Below are 12,801 nucleotides of genomic sequence, written 5' to 3'. Positions count from 1 at the left end.
GTCTTATAGTTTTCGGAATATAGGTCTTTCACCTCCTTGGTTAAATTTATTCCTAGGTATTTTATTTTTTTGGTGCATTTATAAATGGGATTGTTTTCTTAATTTCTCTGACAGTTTATTATTAATGTATAAAAACACAACAGATTTCTGAATATATAATTTTGTGCCCTGCAACTTTACTGAATTCATTTATTCTAATAGTTTTTTTTTAAGTTTATTTATTTAAGTAATCTCTGTACACAATGTGGGGTTTGAACTCATGACCCTGAGATCAAGAGTCACACCCTCCTCCTCCTGAGCCAGCCAGGTGCCCCATTCTAATAGTTTTTTTGTTTTGTTTTTGGTGGAGCCTTTAGGGTTTTCTATATATAGCATTATGTCTTCCACAAATAGTGACAGTTTTACTTTTTCCCTTACCAATTTGGGTGCCTTTTATTTTTCTTTCTTGTCTGATTGCTGGGGCTAGGACTTCCAGCACTATGTTGAATAAAAGTGGCAAGAGTGTGGGCATCCATGTCTTGTTCCTGATCTTAGAGGAAAAGCTTTTATTTTTTATCCTTGAGTATGATGTTAGCTGTGGGTTTGTCACACATGGCCTTTATTATTTTGAGTTGAGTTCTTTCTGTATCCACTTTGTTGAGAGTTTTTATGACTAATGCATGTTGAGTTTGTCAAATGCTTTTTTCACATCTATTGAGATAATCATATGATTTTTACCCTTTGTTTTTAATGTGGTATGTCATGTTGAATTGAGGATATTGAGCCATCCTTTGATCCCAGAATAAGTCCCATTTGATCATGATGAATGATCCCATTAATATATTGTTACATTTAGTTTGCTGATATTTTGGTGAACATTTTTGCATCTCTATTCATCAGGAGTATTGGCATGTAATTTTCCTTTCTTGTAGTGTCTTTGTCTGGTTTTGGTATCAGGATAATGTCCTTGTAGAATTAATTTGGAAGCATTCCTTCCTCTTCAGTTTTTTGGAACATTTTGGGAAGGGTAGGTATTAACTCTTGTTTAAGTGTTTAGTAGAGCCCACAACTCCATGGTCAATTAATCTTTGACAAAGCAGGAAAGAATATCCAATGGAAAAAAGACGATCTCTTCAAAAAATGGTGTTGGGAAAACTGGACAGCCATATGCAAAAGAATGAAACTGGACCACTTTCTTTCACCATACGCAAAAATAAATTCAAAATGGGTGAAAGACCTAAATGTGAGACAGGAAACCATCAAAATCCTAGAGGAGAACACAGGCAGCAATCTCTTTGACACTGGCCGTAGCAACTTCTTACTAGACACATCTTCGGAGGCAAAGGAAACAAAAGCAAAAATGAACTATTGAGACTTCATTAAGATAAAAAGTTTGTGGGGCGCCTGGGTGGCTCAGTCCTTAAGCATCTCCTTCAGCTCAGGTCATGATCCCAGAGTCCTGGGATCGAGCCCTGCATTGGGCTCCCTGCTCTGCGGGAAGCCTGCTGCTTCCTCTCCCACTCCCCCTGCTTGTGTTCCCTCTCTCGCTGTGTCTCTCTCTGTCAAATAAATAAATTAAAAAAAAAAAAAGACAAAAAGTTTGTGAAAGAAACAACAAAACTAAAAGGCAACCTATGGAATGGGAGAAGGTATTTGCAAATGACATATCTGATAAAGGGCTAGTGTCCAAATCTATAAAGAACTTATCAAACTCAACACCCAAAAAACAATCAAGCTAAGAAATGGGCAGAAGACATGAATAGACATTTTTCCAGAGAAGACATCCAGATGGCTAACAGACACATGAAAAGATGTTCAACATCACTCATCAGGGAAATGCAAATCAAAACTTTGATGAGATACCACCTCACACCTGTCAGAATGGCTAAAATTAACACAGGAAACAATAGATGTTGGCAGAGAAAGGGGAACCCTCTTGCACTGTAGGTGGGAATTGCAAACTGGTGCAGCCACTCTGGAAAACAGTATGGAGGTTCGTCAAAAAGTTGAAAATAGAGCTATCCTAGGACCCAGCAATTGTACGACTAGGTATTTACTCAAAGGATACAAACATACGTAATTTAAGGGGCACATGCACCCCCATGTTTATACAGCATTATCAACAATAGTCAGATTATTTGGGAAGAGCCCAAATGTCCAATGACTGATGAGTAGAGAAAGAAGATGTGGTATATGTATATGTATATTCAGTGGAATATCAGCCATCCAAAAGAATGAAATCTTGCCATTTGCAACAATGTGGATGGAACTAGAGAGTATTATGCTAAGTGAAATAAGTCAGAAAAAGACAAATACCATATGATTTCACTCATATTGAAGAAACAAAACAGAGGAACATAGGGGAACAAAAAAGGGGAGGCAAACCATAGGAGACTCTTAACTGTAGAGAACAAACTGAGGGTTTCTGGAAGGGAGGTGGGTGGGGGGGATGGGTATTAAGGGAGGGCACTGATTCTGATGAGTACCAGGTGTTGTATGTAAGTGATAAATCACTAAATCCTACTCCTGAAACCAGTATTACACTATGTGTTAACTAACTAGAATTTAAATAAAAACTTGAAACTAAATAATTTGTAGAATTCACCTATGAAGTCATTTGGTCCTGGATTTTGGTTCTTGTCTATTAATATTATTATTATTAGTTATTATTACTGATTCAATTTCATTACTAGTAATTTGTTTCTTCAGATCTTCTATTTCTTCCTAATTCAGTCTTGAAAGGTTCTATGTTTCTAGTGATTTATCCATTTTTTTCAAGGTTGTCCAATTTGTTGCATAATTTTTCATAATAGTTTCTTACAATTTTTTGTATTTCTGTAGTGTCAGTTGTAGCTTCTTTTCATTTATTTCATTCAAGTCCTTTCTCTTTTTTTCCTTGATGAGTCTGACTAAAGATTTAATCAGTTTTTTCAAAGAACATGCTTAGTTTCATCAATCTTCTCTATGTTCTTTCACTCTATTTCATTTATTTCCACTCTGATCTTTATTATTTCCTTCCTTCTACTGGCATTGGGCTTTGTTTGTTCTTTTTCTAGTCCTTTTAGGTGTAAGATTAGATTGTTTATTTGAGCTTTTTCTTGTTTCTTGAGGTAGGCTATAAACTTCCTTCTTAGAACTACTTTGCCAAAGATTTTGATCCATTGCATTTCCATTTTCATTTATCTCCAGGTATTATTTTTATTTCCTCCGTAGCTGCTTTGTGGACCCATTGGTTGTTTAGCCTCCACATGTTTGTGGGTTGTTTTTTTTTTTTTTCCAGTTTTTTCTTGTAGTGGATTTCTAGTTTAATAGCATTATGGTCAGAAAAGACGCTTGATAGGATTTCAGTCTTCTTGAACTTCTTGAGACTTGTTTTGTGACTTAACATGTGATCAGTTTGGGAGAATGTTTCATGTGCACTTGAAAAGAATGTGTATTTTACTGCTTTTGGATGGAATGTTCTGTATATATCTGTTAAATCCATGTGGTCTAATGTGTCATTCAGAGCCACTGTTTCTTTATGGGTTTTTTGTCTGAGTGATTTATCCACTGATATAATTGGGGTATTAAAGTCCTCTAGTATAATGGTATTACTGTCAACTTCTCCCTTTATGTCTCAATATTTGCTTTATATATTTACGTGCTCCTGTCTTAGGTACATAAATATTTAAATTGTTATATCCTCTTGTTGGATTGATCCCTTTACCGTTACATATGCTTTTGTCTCTTTTACAGTCTGTGTCTTAAAGTCTGTTTTGTCTGATGTAAGTATGCTACCCCAGCTTTTTTTTCTTCCATTTGCATAGAATATCTTTTTCTGTCCCTTACTTTCAGTCTGTATGTGTTTTTAGGTCTGAAATGAGTCTTTTGTAGGCAGCATATAGATGGGTGTGTGTGTGTGTGTGTGTGTGTGTGTGTGTGTGTTTAATCCAGTCACCATATGTGTTTTGATTGGAACATATTTAGACCATTTATATTTCAAGTAATTATTGATAGGTATGTACTTATTGCCATTTCGTTGTTTTCTGGTTGTTTTTGTAGTTTTTTGTTCCTTCTTGTCTTGCCCTCTCTACCTGCATGGTCTGATGGCTTTCTCTACTGCTATGCTTGGATCCCATTCTCTTTATTTTTTTGTGTGTATCTGTAATAGATTTTTGGTTTGTGGATACCATAAGGTTCAGCTGTAAAATGCTATGTATGTAGCAGTCTCTGTTAAGTTGATGATCACTTAAGTTTGAACACATTGTAGCCCCCACTCCATCTTTTATATATTTGATGTCATAGTTTAATTTTTTTTATTTTTTATATATTTATTTATATTATTTTTATGTTTATGTTATCTCTTAACTAATATCTGTAGATACAGTTGATCTTACTACTTTTGTCTTTTAACCTTGGTAATAGCTTTATAAGTGATTTTCTGCTTTTAGTATGTTTGCCTTTCCCAGTGAAATTTTTTTACTTTCATAATTTTCTTCTAGTTATGATCGTTTCATTCCCATTTTAAGAAGCTTTTAATATTTCTTGTAAGACTTGTTTAGTGGTGATGAACTCCTTTAACTTTTGTTTGGGAAACAAACTCTCTTCAGTTTTGAATGATAAGCTTGCTGGGTAGGGTATTCTTGGTTGTAGGTTTTTTTCCTTTTAGCACTTTGACTATAGCCTGTAACTCTCTTCTGGCTTGCAAGATTTCTGCTAAGATCAGCTGATGGCCTAATGGCGTTTCCCTTGTATGTAACTATTTGCTTTTCTCTTGCTGCTTTTAAGAATCTCTCTTCATCTTTGGTATGAACATCCCTTGGTTCATCTTGTTCGGGGCTTCTGAGCTTCGTGGACCTAGATGTCTGTTTCCTCCCCTAGCTTAGGGATATTTTCAGCTATTATTTCTTCAAATAAGTTTTCTGCCCCTTTCTCTTTGTCTTCTCCTTCTATGACTCCTAGAATGTTATTGCTTGAGTTTGTCACAGAGGTCCCTTAACCAGTCTTCATTTTTTTAAATTCTTTTTTTCTCTTTTACTCTTCGGTTTGGGTGCTTTCTGTTTCCCCATATTCCAGATCACTGATCTGTGCTTCTGCATTTTCTCATCTGCTCTTGATTCCCTGTAGTGTACTTTTCATTTTGGTTATTGTATTCCTCAGCTTTTTTAACATTTTCTGTTTTTTGTTGAACTTCTCACTGAGTTGTTCATCCACCTTTCTCTCAAGTCTGGTGCATATCTTAATGACCATTACTTTGAGCTGCTTATTAAGTAGATTCCTTTTCTCTGTTTCTTTTAGCTCTCTTTCTCAAGTTTTATCTTTTCTTTTGTTTGGATCATGTTCCTTTGTCTCCTCATTTTGTCTGAATCTCTGTTTCTATGTGTGAGGTATGTCAGCTGTGTCTCCTGGTCTTGAAGGTAATAGCCTTATGTAGAAGGCATCCTGTGGGTCCAGAAGCACAGTTCCCTTTGGTCACCAGTTCCGGGCACTCGCGGCGGGGGGTCCCTGTGTGGGCAGCATGGGCCCCCCCACCCCCGTAGTGACTGGGCTATGGCTGCCGTAGTCATACTGGTGGGCAGGGTTAGCTTCCAGCATAGCTGGCTGAGAGTCCTGGCTGCAGTTGTTTTGGGCACACAGGTTCGCATGGCTGGCCCCCATTTCTCTGGGACAGGAGTTGCTTCAGAGGGGTGCTGGCCCCCACTGAGGCTGCCCACCGGGTATCTCAGATCTGGAGCTGCTTTAGAGGGGCACTTGTTAGGGTGGGCAGGTCGCGTGGGTTGGGTTCACAGGGAACACCAAGGCAGGGCATGTAGTGCTGGCAAGGTAGATGGAGACTGTCAGAACTGGCTCACTCAAGCGTCTGGCCTGCTGGCTGGAAGAAGGCAAGAGAAATGGCTCCCGCCAGCACTGCTGTTTTGGAGAAAATGCGTAGAAGTCCCTGCTCCTTTAGCACATGCCATAAAATAAGTCAATAAATTTCCTTCATGTATAACCCAGGTGCTTTTCAAACTGCTGCCTCTTGGCTGGGTCTCAGACTAAGCAGTATAGTGCATTGGCCCTTTAAGAGTGGGATCTTGGTTTCCCATAGCCCTCTGACTCACCTGGAGTTAAGTCTGGATTTTCAGTGCTCCCACAATTAAGCACTGCTGGTTTTCAAACCAGGTGTCAAGGGGGTGGGGGCTCGTATTCCCAGTGCAGGCCCCCCACTGCAGGGTCTGATTCCCTCTTTTCTCAAAGAGAGGGTCTTCAAGCTTGTAATATCCCTCCTGCTGGTAAGTCATGGGGCTGAGGGTTTGGTTCCCAACCATGTCTCTTCCCCTTACCCTTCTTGATGTGGCTTCCCCTTTAATTGTTGAGCTGTGGAAGATCTGTTTACCCAATCTTTAGGTGGTTTTCAGAGTGAGTTGCATCATATGTAGTTGTAGCATTGATGTGTCTGAGAGAGGTGAGAGCAGGATCCTCTTTCTGCACCGTTTCCCCAAGATCTCCCCTACAGTTGGAGTTTTTATCCACAAAGTCCAGGAATCTCAAACTGTGAAACTAGCATAGTGACTGGTGATATGGCAAACTTATCCATCAGAAGCAAATAAGAAGTATTTCTGAAAAGATATGCCATCAGCCTAGGACTCTTTCATATAACTCCACTGAAGATTTACTAACAACTCCAGATTACAAGACATTTGAGAATACAGTCTACCCTCAGGCACTGCACATAGCAAGGCTAAAAGCCAAGCACTCTGTGTAATACAACAGTCTTACAGCCTATAAAATAAGGATGCTTAAATGATACTAGCCATAAAAGAAGACTTTAATTATAAGTTGAAAAACAGTGGGTGCCAGGAAAAAGCGGGTTTGTAAAAAGAGCTATATTTGAATTATAGAAGTAAGATGTATAGTCATTAAAAAAAAACACTCAAAAAATCTCTGAATAGTTCTTTAGAGATTAGATACAGTTTAAGAGAGCAAAGTGAATTGGAAAATAGATTTAGGAAACTTCCCAGAATGCAGAGAGATAATGTAGTTAAGATATCCCAACTTTGTTTTTCGTGGAATACATATAGCTGGCAAGTTTATCCCAAAAGCCTTGTGTAATAATAAAGGGCTAAGAAGTTCTTCCTTGCTCTAAACGTCAAGAGTGTAGATAAAAATATAGTAACAGGTTTGGGCTCAGAGAGACAAGTCAAAGAACAGAATAGAGAGCCCAGGTATGGATACTCGTGTGTGGAAGTTTGATAAATAAGTAATATTACACATCAGTGGGAAAAGATTAATTGGTGCTGTCCTTCTGGAAAAAGATTAAGTTAGAGCTCTTGTACGTGCGAGTTAATACTTCAGTACACAAAGTAAAACTATGAAACTTTAGGGAAGTCACATCAGAATCTCTTTATTTGGATACGGAATGTTTTCTTAAGAAACAAAATGCGCAACCATATAGAAAAAGCTGGATATATTTTGCCAAGTTAAAATAACTTCTGTTTGCCCAGGGCCACTGTGTTATTTAAGGTAGGATGGACAATTGACAAGTAGTCCAAAAAAATGTAATAGCTTAGGTACAATAGAAGTTTATTTCCTGCTCCATGATCATTTAGAGGGAAATGTCAGATTGATGCATCGCTCTCTTCCATAAGGTGTTTTGGGGACCCAGGTCCTTCCATCTGGTGGCTTTGCTGTCTCTTAAGGCCATGGTATAGTCTGCATGCAGCTGGTGGAGGGGGAGAGTAGGGAAGAAGCGTGCCCATTTCTTAAAAGCCTCAGCTTGGCAGTGACACTTAGAACTTACATACCATGTTTGACAGCTGATCTCCTGTGTTAACAGAGCTACAGGGAGAGGGGGAGGAGGGTAGACATGAGAGGAAATGTAGCTCTTCACTAGGCAGCTGCTTTGTAGCTAGGGTTCAGTTGCTGTGGACGAGGAGGATTGATGGGAGCGGATGTCTCTGTCTCTGAAACTATCGTGAAAACAGAAGTCAGAGATTGGAGAAGATATAAATGAAAACCGCAGGGAGATCCCATTTCCTATCCATCTGATTAGCAAGATGTCTGATAACACCACGTGTTGGCAAGGGTCTGGGGACTCAGGAAACACTTGAACACTGTTAGGTATCTACCACAGTACAGGGAGGAGTGGTGTGGAAGGATATTTGATAGCAAAGAGCAGAAACAACCACCGTGTTTCTCAGTTAAAAAAAAAAAAAGATGTCAACTTCTCTATGACAGAATATTACTCACCTGTTAAAATGAATGAATTGTATCTACATGTATCGAGCTAGGTATCTCAATATGGTATTGAATGAAAAATCCAGGTGTCGAGGGAACAGTGCCATTTATGTACATTAAAAAATAGCTTGTGTTGTTTATCAATGTATATATGTTTAAAAAAATGAAAATTGCATATGGGAATCTATTTGACAGTTTCAACATAATGTTTTTTCTTGGCAGAGAGGAAGGAGGATGGGTCTTTAGCCTTATCTCTGATGAATTATTTTATAAGATATTTGAAGCAAATATAACAGGCTAATATCTCTTTAATTTTGGTGTGGGTTGCAACTTATCATATTTTCTTTATTTTTTAAAAAAAAATGTTTAAAGTGTTTAAAATGGGACATTAATAATTAAAACATTTCAAAATTTTTAGAAGTTATAAAGAATGGGAAGATGTGGTTTATATATACAATGGAGTGTATTACTCAGCCATAAAAAAAGAATGAAATCTTGCCATTCGCAAAGACCTGGTTGGAGCTGGAGAGCATTATGCTAAGTGAAATAAGTCAGTCAAAGAAAGACAAATACCATATGATCTTACTCATATGTGGAATTTAAGAAACAAAACAAATGAGCAAAGGAAAAAAAGAAAAAGAGGCAAACGAAGAAACAGACTCTTAACTACAGAGAACAATTTGATGGTGACCAGAGGGGAGGGAGGTGGGGGGATGGGTGAAGTAGGTGGTGGGAATTAAGAAGGGCACTTGTTGTGATGAGCACCAGATGATGTATCGAAGTGTTGAATCACTATATTGTACACCTGAAACTAATATTATACTTTCGGTTAACTGGACTTTGAATCAAAACTTAAAAAAACACATGAAAACAACTTTTGGCATTTCTTATCATTAGAATAGTTAAGCACTGAATAGAAAGCAAAGATGAAAAGAGGGAGAGAGAAGTCCATTATTTCTTTTCTGATTTTATGGTTGACTAGATAGCTAGTCCTTAGTGCACAGGGGGTCTGTGTGTCCTTGTCCTGTACTAAGTACTCTTAAGTGAGTGCTAAAGTAATGGCAAAAATTAAATTGACAGAAACCTCAGCTGCCCAGCTAATGAGCAGTGAATGAAAGAGAGACAAATACTATTTTAACTTGCTTGATTGAATAGGTTGGCTGAAGTTTTCCCGTTCTATGGTGTATGTCCTCATCTCTTTCCAAGGCTATTGACCTTTCTGTAGGTTCGAATGACTTATACTCTTGCCATATTTTGTTTCCATACTGAGTATCTTTCTCCTGGAATGGGTGCTTACTTTAGTCAGTTTGATGAATGAATAAAACTCCAATTAGGGTAGTTTGCCCTTTCTTTTGTTTTCCAATAATTTGATGCACATGACTGAAGTGTTATGTGGGTCTGGGTTACATGAAGAAAGAATGAACTAAGATGAAAACAGAAAAAATATAGAAAACAAAAATAGTAAAACTAAGAAATCTAAAAGGTGATTCCTTGAAAATACAGTAAAATCAATGTTTGTTAACGACTGAAGGGATGAAGGGTAGAAATAGAGAAAGCAAGATGCACCAAATAAGAAATGGTGATAAAGAAACATGTAGTAGAGGAAATTCAAAGACTCATAAGAGACTATTCTGCTTAAGTAGATTCAGAGAATTTTTTAAGGCTGGAAAAAATAATTTTCTAGGAGATGATATTTGCTGCACCTGACAATGGAAGAGATAGAAAAACCTAAATGGAGAAATTGCCATAAACTACCCAGAAGAAATAAAGTTGGGGGATAAAATGTATCAGATCCAGTTGGTTTCTCATGGGAATGCCATAAAATGTTTAAAGAAGAGATCACTTTAGTAGCATTGAGATGTTTTCAGAACATATAAAAAGAAAGCTTCATAGTTTAAAAAAATAATGAAATGAGTGTAACACTGATAGCAAGATCCAATAAAGACAAGACCAAAAAAAAAAAAAAAAAGCCAGCCTCAGTTAAGAGTACTGATGAGGAAAGTCTGAATAAAATATTACCAGTGGATTCCACAGCGCATTAAGAGACCAAAGTATCCTAGCCAAGTGAAGGACATTGTGGGAATGCCACAATGGGATGGGTAGTATTTGGAAATCCATAAATAAATTCTATAAATAGAATTCCCATATTACCTGGTCAGATAAGAAAAACAATATGGTGATATATGATGGAAAGCATTTTGTGAGATTGAACTTTTTTTTTTTTTTTTTTAAGCTCTTCATACGGGGTGCCTGGGTGGCTCAGTTAAGCCTTGGACTCCTGATTCCAGCTCAGTTCATGATCTCAGAGTCATGAGATTGAGTCCTGCTTGGGACTCTGCGCTCAGTGGGGAGTTGGCTTAAGATTCTCTCCCTCTGATCTGAAGTGCAAAAAAAAAAGATTCTCTCCCTCTGCCCCTCCCCTTGCTCATGTTCATGCATGCTCTCTCAAATAAATAAATCTTTAACCAAAAAAATAAAAACAACCCTCTTCATACATTTAGAATGTATGGGTACCAATTTCACATATGATCTATGGCAATGTATAGCCAGAATTTATCTTATTAAAGGGAGAGAACAAAACAAGAACATCAACTCTCATCAGTTCTATTAATTTTATTTTTTCAGAGCTATTAGCCAAGAAAATTAGCCAAGAGAGATTAGTGGGATAAAATTGGAAAGAAGGGCATACGGTTAACACTGTTGCCTCTGCTGTGTTGTTGTTTTGTCGGTTTTCCAGTTTTACATTTCCTCTTTCCTAATAAAGAGGGTTTTTTCTTTTTTTTTTGAGAAAGATCATTATTTTTAAAAGAGGATCCCAGCCATTAGAATACTTCCATTTTTTTTTTAATCCCTACACAACATAGTAGGTCATTCCCAGCTCCTCTTGGCTGCCATTGTGTCCCATGGATCTTCTTTTAAAACTCAGAATTCTCCTCTCCATGTTCTAAATAAATGAGGTAGATGGGTGTGTGTGTGTGTGTGTGTGTGCACGTGCGTGTGCGCGCGCGCGCATGGTGCCAGTTCTGGTTTGGCTACTATCAACATAGAGAATCAGACTACTGAGCAGTTATTTTCATTGCTTTTTAATATTCATGATAGAAGGCAGGAAAAGGGTTTTTACAGCTTTGGTTTATTTAATACCATGATTGGGTTCTTCTGTTTCCCTCTACACATCACTGAGAAGTTTCAAAGAATTGCATTGAGATTAGTCAAGTTCTATATACTCTTGTTATTCAAGTTCCCTTTCAAACAGTTTCTGTGATATGTGAACACAAAATAAATTATTGGCACCAGATTCAGAATTTTTTTACAAAAATCAAACACTTATTTTCAAGATATGTGTAGGTGAAGGTAATTATAGCTTTCCTATGGGAATTGGTTACATATAGAGGCGCCGCAGTTGGTTGAACATCCAACTCTTGGTTTTGGCTCATGATCTCTGAGGGTCGTGAGATTGAGCCCAGCTCTGTGTTCAGCTCGGAGTCTGCTTGTGTTTCTCTCCCCCCTCCTTCTCCCCCTCCTTCCTGTGCGTGCGCGCGCACACACACACACACACACACACTCTCTCTCTAAAATAAATCTTTAAAAAAAACTTAAAAGAATTGGTTACATATAGAAATTTTTATTTTAACTGACTTTTTCTGATGTAAGTGTAATTACAGAAAACAAACCCTTATGGACACATTAGTGGACCGTAAATGTCTCTGTTTTCAAATGTCCTTTTTTCTTAATAGTGTATTTTAAATACTTTGGCATGCCATTTTTTTAGGAGCTTGCTTTTTAATAATTGCCTATTTTGCTATCGTATGAAGCTAATTTAACCAGAGTCTCTCCTTCTCTCAGTCTTCTTTACTTCTGTCTCCTTTCTTTCTGCAACTCCTTCCACTTTGCTCTCCTTTTGTTGTTCAGGGGAGAAAAATGAAGTATGCTTTTATTACACGGTTAAGTCTGCAAAGGGAAGTGTTTAGTTAAATGAGATTTTGCAGGTTTGGCAATACATGATATTTAGTAATTAGATGCTGTGTCTTTGGTTACGTATTTGTCTGTTGGGTTCTAAAGGGTGACCACTCAGGGAAATTGACCAAGCTATATCAGAGTGAATTTTTCTGGTGTGTAAAGGCAAGTTACAGAGCATTTGATAAAAAGCTTTGCCGTGTTATTCGATATGAAAGCCACTAGCCTCATGTGGGCATTTAAATTTGAATTAATAAAAATTAAATAAAATTAAAAATTTTAGTTCCTTAAGTAAAGTAGCCACAGTTCAAGTGCTCAGTAGGTACATGTGGCTAGTGACTAACCATGTTGGACAAGCAGGTACAGAACATTTTCAACGTTACAAAGAGTTCTGTGGGACAACCTTGGGGTGAAGTTTATATGTGTTACCTGTTTATTATATTAAAATTTAAAAATCATTTTTGTTTTTAATTTTCTTCCTGGTTATATAAATGCTAATAGAAGTCAGTGATTTTGGAAACTATGAACAGCTCAAAATTACTTAGAGTAATTTTTGCTTTCCTACCAACTTAATATTTAAAATTACGTCCTGAAGTAAAACATGTATCAACATAGGGTTACCAGCATTTAGAAATTCTAGGAAAACACTTAAAAATTCCTTTTTTTTTTTTT

Source organism: Leptonychotes weddellii, chromosome 5 (genome assembly GCF_054177405.1).
Source record: "Leptonychotes weddellii isolate Sample4059 chromosome 5, ASM5417740v2, whole genome shotgun sequence".
NCBI classification, from domain to species: Eukaryota; Metazoa; Chordata; class Mammalia; order Carnivora; family Phocidae; genus Leptonychotes; species Leptonychotes weddellii.
The sequence above is the reverse complement of the archived record's forward strand: the minus strand, read 5'-3'. Positions refer to the sequence as shown.